Below are 12,629 nucleotides of genomic sequence, written 5' to 3'. Positions count from 1 at the left end.
AAGTATGGTTTAGCTCTGTTAACTGAATGCACAGATCAGAAATATGTTTCACAGAATGCTTCTGTGTAGTTTTTATTTGAAGATATTCTTTTTCCCAATGTAGGCCTCTTAGCTCTCAGAATGTCCAATTGCAGTTACTACAGAAAGAGTGTTTCAGAACGGCTCAATCAAAAGTAAGTTTCAACTCTGTTAGTTGAATGCACAGAATAGAAAGTAGTTTCATACAATGCTTCTGTGTAGTTTATATTTGAACATATTCCTTTTTCCATTATTACCCACTTAGCGCTCCGAATGTCCAGTTGCATTTTCTACAGACAGAGTGTTTCAAAACTGCTCAATCAAAAGTATGGTTTAACTCTGTTAGCTGAATGCTCAGATCAGAAAGAAGTTTCACAGAATGATTCTGTGTAGTTTATATTTGAAGATATTCCTTTTTCCACTATTACCCTCTTAGCGCTCCGAATCTCCACTTTCATTTTCTACAGAAAGAGTGTTTCAGAACGGCTCAATCAAAACTAATGTTCAACTCTTTTAGTTGAATGCACAGAACAGAAAGAAGTTTCACAGAATGCTTCTGTGTAGTTTTTATGTGTAGATATTCTTTTTCCCAATATAGGCCTCTTAGCGCTAAGAATGTCCAATTGCATTTTCTACAGAAAGAGTGTTTCAGAACGGCTCAATCAAAAGCAAGGTTTAACTCAGTTAGTTGAATGCAGAGATCAGAAAGAAGTTTCACAGAATGCTTCTGTGTAGTTTATATTTGAATATATTGCTTTTTCCACTATTACCCTCTTAGCGCTCCGAATGTCCACTTGCATTTTCTACAGAAAGAGTGTTCAGAACTGCGCAATCAAATGTATGGTTGAACCCTGTTAGCTGAATGCACATATCACAAATAAGTTTCACACTATGCTTCTGTGTAGTTTTTATTTGAAGATATTATTTTTCCCAATATAGGCCTCCTAGCGCTCACAATGTCCAATTACAGTTTCTACAGAAAGAGTGTTTAAGAACGGCTCAATCAAAAGTTAGGTTCAACTCTGTTAGTTGAATGTGCAGAACAGAAATATGTTTCATACAATGCTTCTGTGTAGTTTATATTTGAACATATTCCTTTTTCCACTATTACCAACGTAGCGCTCCGAATGTCTAGTTGCATTTTCTACAGACAGAGTGTTTCAAAACTGCTCAATCAAAAGTATGGTTTCACTCTGTTAGCTGAATGCTCAAATCAGAAACAAGTTTAACAGAATGCTTCTGTGTAGTTTATATTTGAATATATTCTTTTTCCACTACTACCCTCTTAGCGCTCCAAATGTCCAGTTGCATTTTCTACAGAAAGAGTGTTCCGAACTGCTCAATCAAAATTATGGTTTAACTCTGTTAGCTGAATGCACAGATCAGAAAGATATTTCACAGAATGATTCTGTGTAGTTCATATTTGAAGGTATTACTTTTTCCAGTATTACCCTCTTAGCGCTCCGAATGTCCACTTGCATTTTCTACAGAAAGAGTGTTCAGAACGGCTCAATCAAAAGTATGGTTTTACTGTATTATTTGAATGCCCATATCAGAAATAAGTTTCACAGAATTCTTCCGTGTAGTTTTTATTTGAAGATATTCTTTTTCCCAATATAGGCCTCTTAGCTCTCAGAATGTCCAATTGCAGTTTCTACAGAAAGAGTGTTTCAAAACGGCTCCATCAAAAGTAAGGTTCAACTCAGTTAGTTGAAGGCACAGAACAGAAATAAGATTCACACAATGCTTCTGTGTAGTTTTTATTTGAATATATTATTTTTCGCAATATAGGCCTCCTAGCGCTCAGAATGTCCAATTACAGTTTCTACAGAAACAGTGATTAAGAACGTCTCAATCAAAAGTAAGGTTCAACTCTGTTAGTTGAATGTACAGAACACAAAGTTGTTTCATACAATGCTTCTGTGTAGTTTATATTTGAACATATTTCTTTTTCCACTATTACCCAATTAGCGCTCCGAATGTCCAGTTGCATTTTCTACAGACAGAGTGTTTCAAAACTGCTCAATCAAAAGTATGGTTTAACTCTGTTAGCTGAATGCTCATATCAGAAAGAAGTTTCACAGAATGTTTTTGTGTAGTTTATATTTGAATATATTCTTTTTCCACTACTACCCTCCTAGCGCTCCAAATGGCCAGTTGCATTTTCTACAGAAAGAGTGTTCAGAACTGCTCAATCAAAAGTACGGTTTAACTCTGTTAGCTGAATGCACAGATCAGAAAGAAATTTCACAGAATGATTCTGTGTAGTTCATATTTGAAGATATTACTTTTTCCAGTATTACCCTCTTAGCGCTCCGAATGTCCACTTGCATTTTCTACAGAAAGAGTGTTCAGAAAGGCTCAATCAAAAGTATGGTTTTACTCTATTAGTTGAATGCCCATATCAGAAATAAGTTTCACAGAATTCTTCTGTGTAGTTTTTATTTGAAGATATTCTTTTTCCGAATATAGGCCTCTTAGCGCTCAGAATGTCCAATTGCAGTTTCTACAGAAAGAGTGTTTCAGAACGGCTCCATCAAAAGTAAGGTTCAACTCAGTTAGTTGAATGCACAGAAGAGAAAGTATTTTCACAGAATGCTTCTGTGTAGTTTATCTTTGAATATATTCCTCTTCCAGTATTACCGTCTTAGCGCTCCGAATATCCACTTGCATTATCTACAGAAAGAGTGTTTCAGAACGGCTCAATAAAAAGTATGGTTTAACTCTGTTAGCTGAATGCACATATCAGAAAGAAGTTTCACAGAATGCTTCTGTGTAGTGTTTATATGAAGATATTCTTTTAACCAATATAGGCCTCTTAGCGCTCAGAATGTCCAATTGCAGTTTCTATAGAAAGAGTGTTTCAGAACGGCTCAATGAAAAGTAAGGTTCACCTCTTTTAGTTGAACGCACAGAACAGAAAGAAGTTTCACAGAATGCTTCTGTGTAGAATTTAGTTGAAGATATTCCTTTTTTGACTATTACCCACTTAGCACTCCGAATATCCACTTCCAGTTTCTACACAAAGAGTGTTTCAGAACTGCTCCTTCAAAAGTAAGGCTTAACTCTGTTAGTTGAATGCAGAGAACAAAAAGGGGTTTCAGAGAATGCTTCTGTGTAGTTTTTATTTGGAGATATTCCTTTTTCCTCTATTACAATCTTAGCGATCCGAAGGTCCACTTGCATTTTCTACACAAAGAGTCTTTCATAACTGCTCAATCAAAAGTATGGTTTAGCTCTGTTAACTGAATGCACAGATCAGAAATATGTTTCACAGAATGCTTCTGTGTAGTTTTTATTTGAAGATATTCTTTTTCCCAATGTAGGCCTCTTAGCTCTCAGAATGTCCAATTGCAGTTACTACAGAAAGAGTGTTTCAGAACGGCTCAATCAAAAGTAAGTTTCAACTCTGTTAGTTGAATGCACAGAATAGAAAGTAGTTTCATACAATGCTTCTGTGTAGTTTATATTTGAACATATTCCTTTTTCCATTATTACCCACTTAGCGCTCCGAATGTCCAGTTGCATTTTCTACAGACAGAGTGTTTCAAAACTGCTCAATCAAAAGTATGGTTTAACTCTGTTAGCTGAATGCTCAGATCAGAAAGAAGTTTCACAGAATGATTCTGTGTAGTTTATATTTGAAGATATTCCTTTTTCCACTATTACCCTCTTAGCGCTCCGAATCTCCACTTTCATTTTCTACAGAAAGAGTGTTTCAGAACGGCTCAATCAAAACTAATGTTCAACTCTTTTAGTTGAATGCACAGAACAGAAAGAAGTTTCACAGAATGCTTCTGTGTAGTTTTTATGTGTAGATATTCTTTTTCCCAATATAGGCCTCTTAGCGCTAAGAATGTCCAATTGCATTTTCTACAGAAAGAGTGTTTCAGAACGGCTCAATCAAAAGCAAGGTTTAACTCAGTTAGTTGAATGCAGAGATCAGAAAGAAGTTTCACAGAATGCTTCTGTGTAGTTTATATTTGAATATATTGCTTTTTCCACTATTACCCTCTTAGCGCTCCGAATGTCCACTTGCATTTTCTACAGAAAGAGTGTTCAGAACTGCGCAATCAAATGTATGGTTGAACCCTGTTAGCTGAATGCACATATCACAAATAAGTTTCACACAATGCTTCTGTGTAGTTTTTATTTGAAGATATTATTTTTCCCAATATAGGCCTCCTAGCGCTCACAATGTCCAATTACAGTTTCTACAGAAAGAGTGTTTAAGAACGGCTCAATCAAAAGTTAGGTTCAACTCTGTTAGTTGAATGTGCAGAACAGAAATATGTTTCATACAATGCTTCTGTGTAGTTTATATTTGAACATATTCCTTTTTCCACTATTACCAACTTAGCGCTCCGAATGTCCAGTTGCATTTTCTACAGACAGAGTGTTTCAAAACTGCTCAATCAAAAGTATGGTTTCACTCTGTTAGCTGAATGCTCAAATCAGAAACAAGTTTAACAGAATGCTTCTGTGTAGTTTATATTTGAATATATTCTTTTTCCACTACTACCCTCTTAGCGCTCCAAATGTCCAGTTGCATTTTCTACAGAAAGAGTGTTCCGAACTGCTCAATCAAAATTATGGTTTAACTCTGTTAGCTGAATGCACAGATCAGAAAGATATTTCACAGAATGATTCTGTGTAGTTCATATTTGAAGGTATTACTTTTTCCAGTATTACCCTCTTAGCGCTCCGAATGTCCACTTGCATTTTCTACAGAAAGAGTGTTCAGAACGGCTCAATCAAAAGTATGGTTTTACTGTATTATTTGAATGCCCATATCAGAAATAAGTTTCACAGAATTCTTCCGTGTAGTTTTTATTTGAAGATATTCTTTTTCCCAATATAGGCCTCTTAGCTCTCAGAATGTCCAATTGCAGTTTCTACAGAAAGAGTGTTTCAAAACGGCTCCATCAAAAGTAAGGTTCAACTCAGTTAGTTGAAGGCACAGAACAGAAATAAGATTCACACAATGCTTCTGTGTAGTTTTTATTTGAATATATTATTTTTCGCAATATAGGCCTCCTAGCGCTCAGAATGTCCAATTACAGTTTCTACAGAAACAGTGATTAAGAACGTCTCAATCAAAAGTAAGGTTCAACTCTGTTAGTTGAATGTACAGAACACAAAGTTGTTTCATACAATGCTTCTGTGTAGTTTATATTTGAACATATTTCTTTTTCCACTATTACCCAATTAGCGCTCCGAATGTCCAGTTGCATTTTCTACAGACAGAGTGTTTCAAAACTGCTCAATCAAAAGTATGGTTTAACTCTGTTAGCTGAATGCTCATATCAGAAAGAAGTTTCACAGAATGTTTTTGTGTAGTTTATATTTGAATATATTCTTTTTCCACTACTACCCTCCTAGCGCTCCAAATGGCCAGTTGCATTTTCTACAGAAAGAGTGTTCAGAACTGCTCAATCAAAAGTACGGTTTAACTCTGTTAGCTGAATGCACAGATCAGAAAGAAATTTCACAGAATGATTCTGTGTAGTTCATATTTGAAGATATTACTTTTTCCAGTATTACCCTCTTAGCGCTCCGAATGTCCACTTGCATTTTCTACAGAAAGAGTGTTCAGAAAGGCTCAATCAAAAGTATGGTTTTACTCTATTAGTTGAATGCCCATATCAGAAATAAGTTTCACAGAATTCTTCTGTGTAGTTTTTATTTGAAGATATTCTTTTTCCGAATATAGGCCTCTTAGCGCTCAGAATGTCCAATTGCAGTTTCTACAGAAAGAGTGTTTCAGAACGGCTCCATCAAAAGTAAGGTTCAACTCAGTTAGTTGAATGCACAGAAGAGAAAGTATTTTCACAGAATGCTTCTGTGTAGTTTATATTTGAATATATTCCTCTTCCAGTATTACCGTCTTAGCGCTCCGAATATCCACTTGCATTATCTACAGAAAGAGTGTTTCAGAACGGCTCAATAAAAAGTATGGTTTAACTCTGTTAGCTGAATGCACATATCAGAAAGAAGTTTCACAGAATGCTTCTGTGTAGTGTTTATATGAAGATATTCTTTTAACCAATATAGGCCTCTTAGCGCTCAGAATGTCCAATTGCAGTTTCTATAGAAAGAGTGTTTCAGAACGGCTCAATGAAAAGTAAGGTTCACCTCTTTTAGTTGAACGCACAGAACAGAAAGAAGTTTCACAGAATGCTTCTGTGTAGAATTTAGTTGAAGATATTCCTTTTTTGACTATTACCCACTTAGCACTCCGAATATCCACTTCCAGTTTCTACACAAAGAGTGTTTCAGAACTGCTCCTTCAAAAGTAAGGCTTAACTCTGTTAGTTGAATGCAGAGAACAAAAAGGGGTTTCAGAGAATGCTTCTGTGTAGTTTTTATTTGGAGATATTCCTTTTTCCTCTATTACAATCTTAGCGATCCGAAGGTCCACTTGCATTTTCTACACAAAGAGTCTTTCATAACTGCTCAATCAAAAGTATGGTTTAGCTCTGTTAACTGAATGCACAGATCAGAAATATGTTTCACAGAATGCTTCTGTGTAGTTTTTATTTGAAGATATTCTTTTTCCCAATGTAGGCCTCTTAGCTCTCAGAATGTCCAATTGCAGTTACTACAGAAAGAGTGTTTCAGAACGGCTCAATCAAAAGTAAGTTTCAACTCTGTTAGTTGAATGCACAGAATAGAAAGTAGTTTCATACAATGCTTCTGTGTAGTTTATATTTGAACATATTCCTTTTTCCATTATTACCCACTTAGCGCTCCGAATGTCCAGTTGCATTTTCTACAGACAGAGTGTTTCAAAACTGCTCAATCAAAAGTATGGTTTAACTCTGTTAGCTGAATGCTCAGATCAGAAAGAAGTTTCACAGAATGATTCTGTGTAGTTTATATTTGAAGATATTCCTTTTTCCACTATTACCCTCTTAGCGCTCCGAATCTCCACTTTCATTTTCTACAGAAAGAGTGTTTCAGAACGGCTCAATCAAAACTAATGTTCAACTCTTTTAGTTGAATGCACAGAACAGAAAGAAGTTTCACAGAATGCTTCTGTGTAGTTTTTATGTGTAGATATTCTTTTTCCCAATATAGGCCTCTTAGCGCTAAGAATGTCCAATTGCATTTTCTACAGAAAGAGTGTTTCAGAACGGCTCAATCAAAAGCAAGGTTTAACTCAGTTAGTTGAATGCAGAGATCAGAAAGAAGTTTCACAGAATGCTTCTGTGTAGTTTATATTTGAATATATTGCTTTTTCCACTATTACCCTCTTAGCGCTCCGAATGTCCACTTGCATTTTCTACAGAAAGAGTGTTCAGAACTGCGCAATCAAATGTATGGTTGAACCCTGTTAGCTGAATGCACATATCACAAATAAGTTTCACACTATGCTTCTGTGTAGTTTTTATTTGAAGATATTATTTTTCCCAATATAGGCCTCCTAGCGCTCACAATGTCCAATTACAGTTTCTACAGAAAGAGTGTTTAAGAACGGCTCAATCAAAAGTTAGGTTCAACTCTGTTAGTTGAATGTGCAGAACAGAAATATGTTTCATACAATGCTTCTGTGTAGTTTATATTTGAACATATTCCTTTTTCCACTATTACCAACCTAGCGCTCCGAATGTCCAGTTGCATTTTCTACAGACAGAGTGTTTCAAAACTGCTCAATCAAAAGTATGGTTTCACTCTGTTAGCTGAATGCTCAAATCAGAAACAAGTTTAACAGAATGCTTCTGTGTAGTTTATATTTGAATATATTCTTTTTCCACTACTACCCTCTTAGCGCTCCAAATGTCCAGTTGCATTTTCTACAGAAAGAGTGTTCCGAACTGCTCAATCAAAATTATGGTTTAACTCTGTTAGCTGAATGCACAGATCAGAAAGATATTTCACAGAATGATTCTGTGTAGTTCATATTTGAAGGTATTACTTTTTCCAGTATTACCCTCTTAGCGCTCCGAATGTCCACTTGCATTTTCTACAGAAAGAGTGTTCAGAACGGCTCAATCAAAAGTATGGTTTTACTGTATTATTTGAATGCCCATATCAGAAATAAGTTTCACAGAATTCTTCCGTGTAGTTTTTATTTGAAGATATTCTTTTTCCCAATATAGGCCTCTTAGCTCTCAGAATGTCCAATTGCAGTTTCTACAGAAAGAGTGTTTCAAAACGGCTCCATCAAAAGTAAGGTTCAACTCAGTTAGTTGAAGGCACAGAACAGAAATAAGATTCACACAATGCTTCTGTGTAGTTTTTATTTGAATATATTATTTTTCGCAATATAGGCCTCCTAGCGCTCAGAATGTCCAATTACAGTTTCTACAGAAACAGTGATTAAGAACGTCTCAATCAAAAGTAAGGTTCAACTCTGTTAGTTGAATGTACAGAACACAAAGTTGTTTCATACAATGCTTCTGTGTAGTTTATATTTGAACATATTTCTTTTTCCACTATTACCCAATTAGCGCTCCGAATGTCCAGTTGCATTTTCTACAGACAGAGTGTTTCAAAACTGCTCAATCAAAAGTATGGTTTAACTCTGTTAGCTGAATGCTCATATCAGAAAGAAGTTTCACAGAATGTTTTTGTGTAGTTTATATTTGAATATATTCTTTTTCCACTACTACCCTCCTAGCGCTCCAAATGGCCAGTTGCATTTTCTACAGAAAGAGTGTTCAGAACTGCTCAATCAAAAGTACGGTTTAACTCTGTTAGCTGAATGCACAGATCAGAAAGAAATTTCACAGAATGATTCTGTGTAGTTCATATTTGAAGATATTACTTTTTCCAGTATTACCCTCTTAGCGCTCCGAATGTCCACTTGCATTTTCTACAGAAAGAGTGTTCAGAAAGGCTCAATCAAAAGTATGGTTTTACTCTATTAGTTGAATGCCCATATCAGAAATAAGTTTCACAGAATTCTTCTGTGTAGTTTTTATTTGAAGATATTCTTTTTCCGAATATAGGCCTCTTAGCGCTCAGAATGTCCAATTGCAGTTTCTACAGAAAGAGTGTTTCAGAACGGCTCCATCAAAAGTAAGGTTCAACTCAGTTAGTTGAATGCACAGAAGAGAAAGTATTTTCACAGAATGCTTCTGTGTAGTTTATCTTTGAATGTATTCCTCTTCCAGTATTACCGTCTTAGCGCTCCGAATATCCACTTGCATTATCTACAGAAAGAGTGTTTCAGAACGGCTCAATAAAAAGTATGGTTTAACTCTGTTAGCTGAATGCACATATCAGAAAGAAGTTTCACAGAATGCTTCTGTGTAGTGTTTATATGAAGATATTCTTTTAACCAATATAGGCCTCTTAGCGCTCAGAATGTCCAATTGCAGTTTCTATAGAAAGAGTGTTTCAGAACGGCTCAATGAAAAGTAAGGTTCACCTCTTTTAGTTGAACGCACAGAACAGAAAGAAGTTTCACAGAATGCTTCTGTGTAGAATTTAGTTGAAGATATTCCTTTTTTGACTATTACCCACTTAGCACTCCGAATATCCACTTCCAGTTTCTACACAAAGAGTGTTTCAGAACTGCTCCTTCAAAAGTAAGGCTTAACTCTGTTAGTTGAATGCAGAGAACAAAAAGGGGTTTCAGAGAATGCTTCTGTGTAGTTTTTATTTGGAGATATTCCTTTTTCCTCTATTACAATCTTAGCGATCCGAACGTCCACTTGCATTTTCTACACAAAGAGTCTTTCATAACTGCTCAATCAAAAGTATGGTTTAGCTCTGTTAACTGAATGCACAGATCAGAAATATGTTTCACAGAATGCTTCTGTGTAGTTTTTATTTGAAGATATTCTTTTTCCCAATGTAGGCCTCTTAGCTCTCAGAATGTCCAATTGCAGTTACTACAGAAAGAGTGTTTCAGAACGGCTCAATCAAAAGTAAGTTTCAACTCTGTTAGTTGAATGCACAGAATAGAAAGTAGTTTCATACAATGCTTCTGTGTAGTTTATATTTGAACATATTCCTTTTTCCATTATTACCCACTTAGCGCTCCGAATGTCCAGTTGCATTTTCTACAGACAGAGTGTTTCAAAACTGCTCAATCAAAAGTATGGTTTAACTCTGTTAGCTGAATGCTCAGATCAGAAAGAAGTTTCACAGAATGATTCTGTGTAGTTTATATTTGAAGATATTCCTTTTTCCACTATTACCCTCTTAGCGCTCCGAATCTCCACTTTCATTTTCTACAGAAAGAGTGTTTCAGAACGGCTCAATCAAAACTAATGTTCAACTCTTTTAGTTGAATGCACAGAACAGAAAGAAGTTTCACAGAATGCTTCTGTGTAGTTTTTATGTGTAGATATTCTTTTTCCCAATATAGGCCTCTTAGCGCTAAGAATGTCCAATTGCATTTTCTACAGAAAGAGTGTTTCAGAACGGCTCAATCAAAAGCAAGGTTTAACTCAGTTAGTTGAATGCAGAGATCAGAAAGAAGTTTCACAGAATGCTTCTGTGTAGTTTATATTTGAATATATTGCTTTTTCCACTATTACCCTCTTAGCGCTCCGAATGTCCACTTGCATTTTCTACAGAAAGAGTGTTCAGAACTGCGCAATCAAATGTATGGTTGAACCCTGTTAGCTGATTGCACATATCACAAATAAGTTTCACACAATGCTTCTGTGTAGTTTTATTTGAAGATATTATTTTTCCCAATATAGGCCTCCTAGCGCTCACAATGTCCAATTACAGTTTCTACAGAAAGAGTGTTTAAGAACGGCTCAATCAAAAGTTAGGTTCAACTCTGTTAGTTGAATGTGCAGAACAGAAATATGTTTCATACAATGCTTCTGTGTAGTTTATATTTGAACATATTCCTTTTTCCACTATTACCAACTTAGCGCTCCGAATGTCCAGTTGCATTTTCTACAGACAGAGTGTTTCAAAACTGCTCAATCAAAAGTATGGTTTCACTCTGTTAGCTGAATGCTCAAATCAGAAACAAGTTTAACAGAATGCTTCTGTGTAGTTTATATTTGAATATATTCTTTTTCCACTACTACCCTCTTAGCGCTCCAAATGTCCAGTTGCATTTTCTACAGAAAGAGTGTTCCGAACTGCTCAATCAAAATTATGGTTTAACTCTGTTAGCTGAATGCACAGATCAGAAAGATATTTCACAGAATGATTCTGTGTAGTTCATATTTGAAGGTATTACTTTTTCCAGTATTACCCTCTTAGCGCTCCGAATGTCCACTTGCATTTTCTACAGAAAGAGTGTTCAGAACGGCTCAATCAAAAGTATGGTTTTACTGTATTATTTGAATGCCCATATCAGAAATAAGTTTCACAGAATTCTTCCGTGTAGTTTTTATTTGAAGATATTCTTTTTCCCAATATAGGCCTCTTAGCTCTCAGAATGTCCAATTGCAGTTTCTACAGAAAGAGTGTTTCAAAACGGCTCCATCAAAAGTAAGGTTCAACTCAGTTAGTTGAAGGCACAGAACAGAAATAAGATTCACACAATGCTTCTGTGTAGTTTTTATTTGAATATATTATTTTTCGCAATATAGGCCTCCTAGCGCTCAGAATGTCCAATTACAGTTTCTACAGAAACAGTGATTAAGAACGTCTCAATCAAAAGTAAGGTTCAACTCTGTTAGTTGAATGTACAGAACACAAAGTTGTTTCATACAATGCTTCTGTGTAGTTTATATTTGAACATATTTCTTTTTCCACTATTACCCAATTAGCGCTCCGAATGTCCAGTTGCATTTTCTACAGACAGAGTGTTTCAAAACTGCTCAATCAAAAGTATGGTTTAACTCTGTTAGCTGAATGCTCATATCAGAAAGAAGTTTCACAGAATGTTTTTGTGTAGTTTATATTTGAATATATTCTTTTTCCACTACTACCCTCCTAGCGCTCCAAATGGCCAGTTGCATTTTCTACAGAAAGAGTGTTCAGAACTGCTCAATCAAAAGTACGGTTTAACTCTGTTAGCTGAATGCACAGATCAGAAAGAAATTTCACAGAATGATTCTGTGTAGTTCATATTTGAAGATATTACTTTTTCCAGTATTACCCTCTTAGCGCTCCGAATGTCCACTTGCATTTTCTACAGAAAGAGTGTTCAGAAAGGCTCAATCAAAAGTATGGTTTTACTCTATTAGTTGAATGCCCATATCAGAAATAAGTTTCACAGAATTCTTCTGTGTAGTTTTTATTTGAAGATATTCTTTTTCCGAATATAGGCCTCTTAGCGCTCAGAATGTCCAATTGCAGTTTCTACAGAAAGAGTGTTTCAGAACGGCTCCATCAAAAGTAAGGTTCAACTCAGTTAGTTGAATGCACAGAAGAGAAAGTATTTTCACAGAATGCTTCTGTGTAGTTTATCTTTGAATATATTCCTCTTCCAGTATTACCGTCTTAGCGCTCCGAATATCCACTTGCATTATCTACAGAAAGAGTGTTTCAGAACGGCTCAATAAAAAGTATGGTTTAACTCTGTTAGCTGAATGCACATATCAGAAAGAAGTTTCACAGAATGCTTCTGTGTAGTGTTTATATGAAGATATTCTTTTAACCAATATAGGCCTCTTAGCGCTCAGAATGTCCAATTGCAGTTTCTATAGAAAGAGTGTTTCAGAACGGCTCAATGAAAAGTAAGG

The sequence above is a fragment of the Symphalangus syndactylus genome, chromosome 21, assembly GCF_028878055.3.
Source record: "Symphalangus syndactylus isolate Jambi chromosome 21, NHGRI_mSymSyn1-v2.1_pri, whole genome shotgun sequence".
Taxonomy (NCBI): domain Eukaryota; kingdom Metazoa; phylum Chordata; class Mammalia; order Primates; family Hylobatidae; genus Symphalangus; species Symphalangus syndactylus.
The sequence above is the reverse complement of the archived record's forward strand: the minus strand, read 5'-3'. Positions refer to the sequence as shown.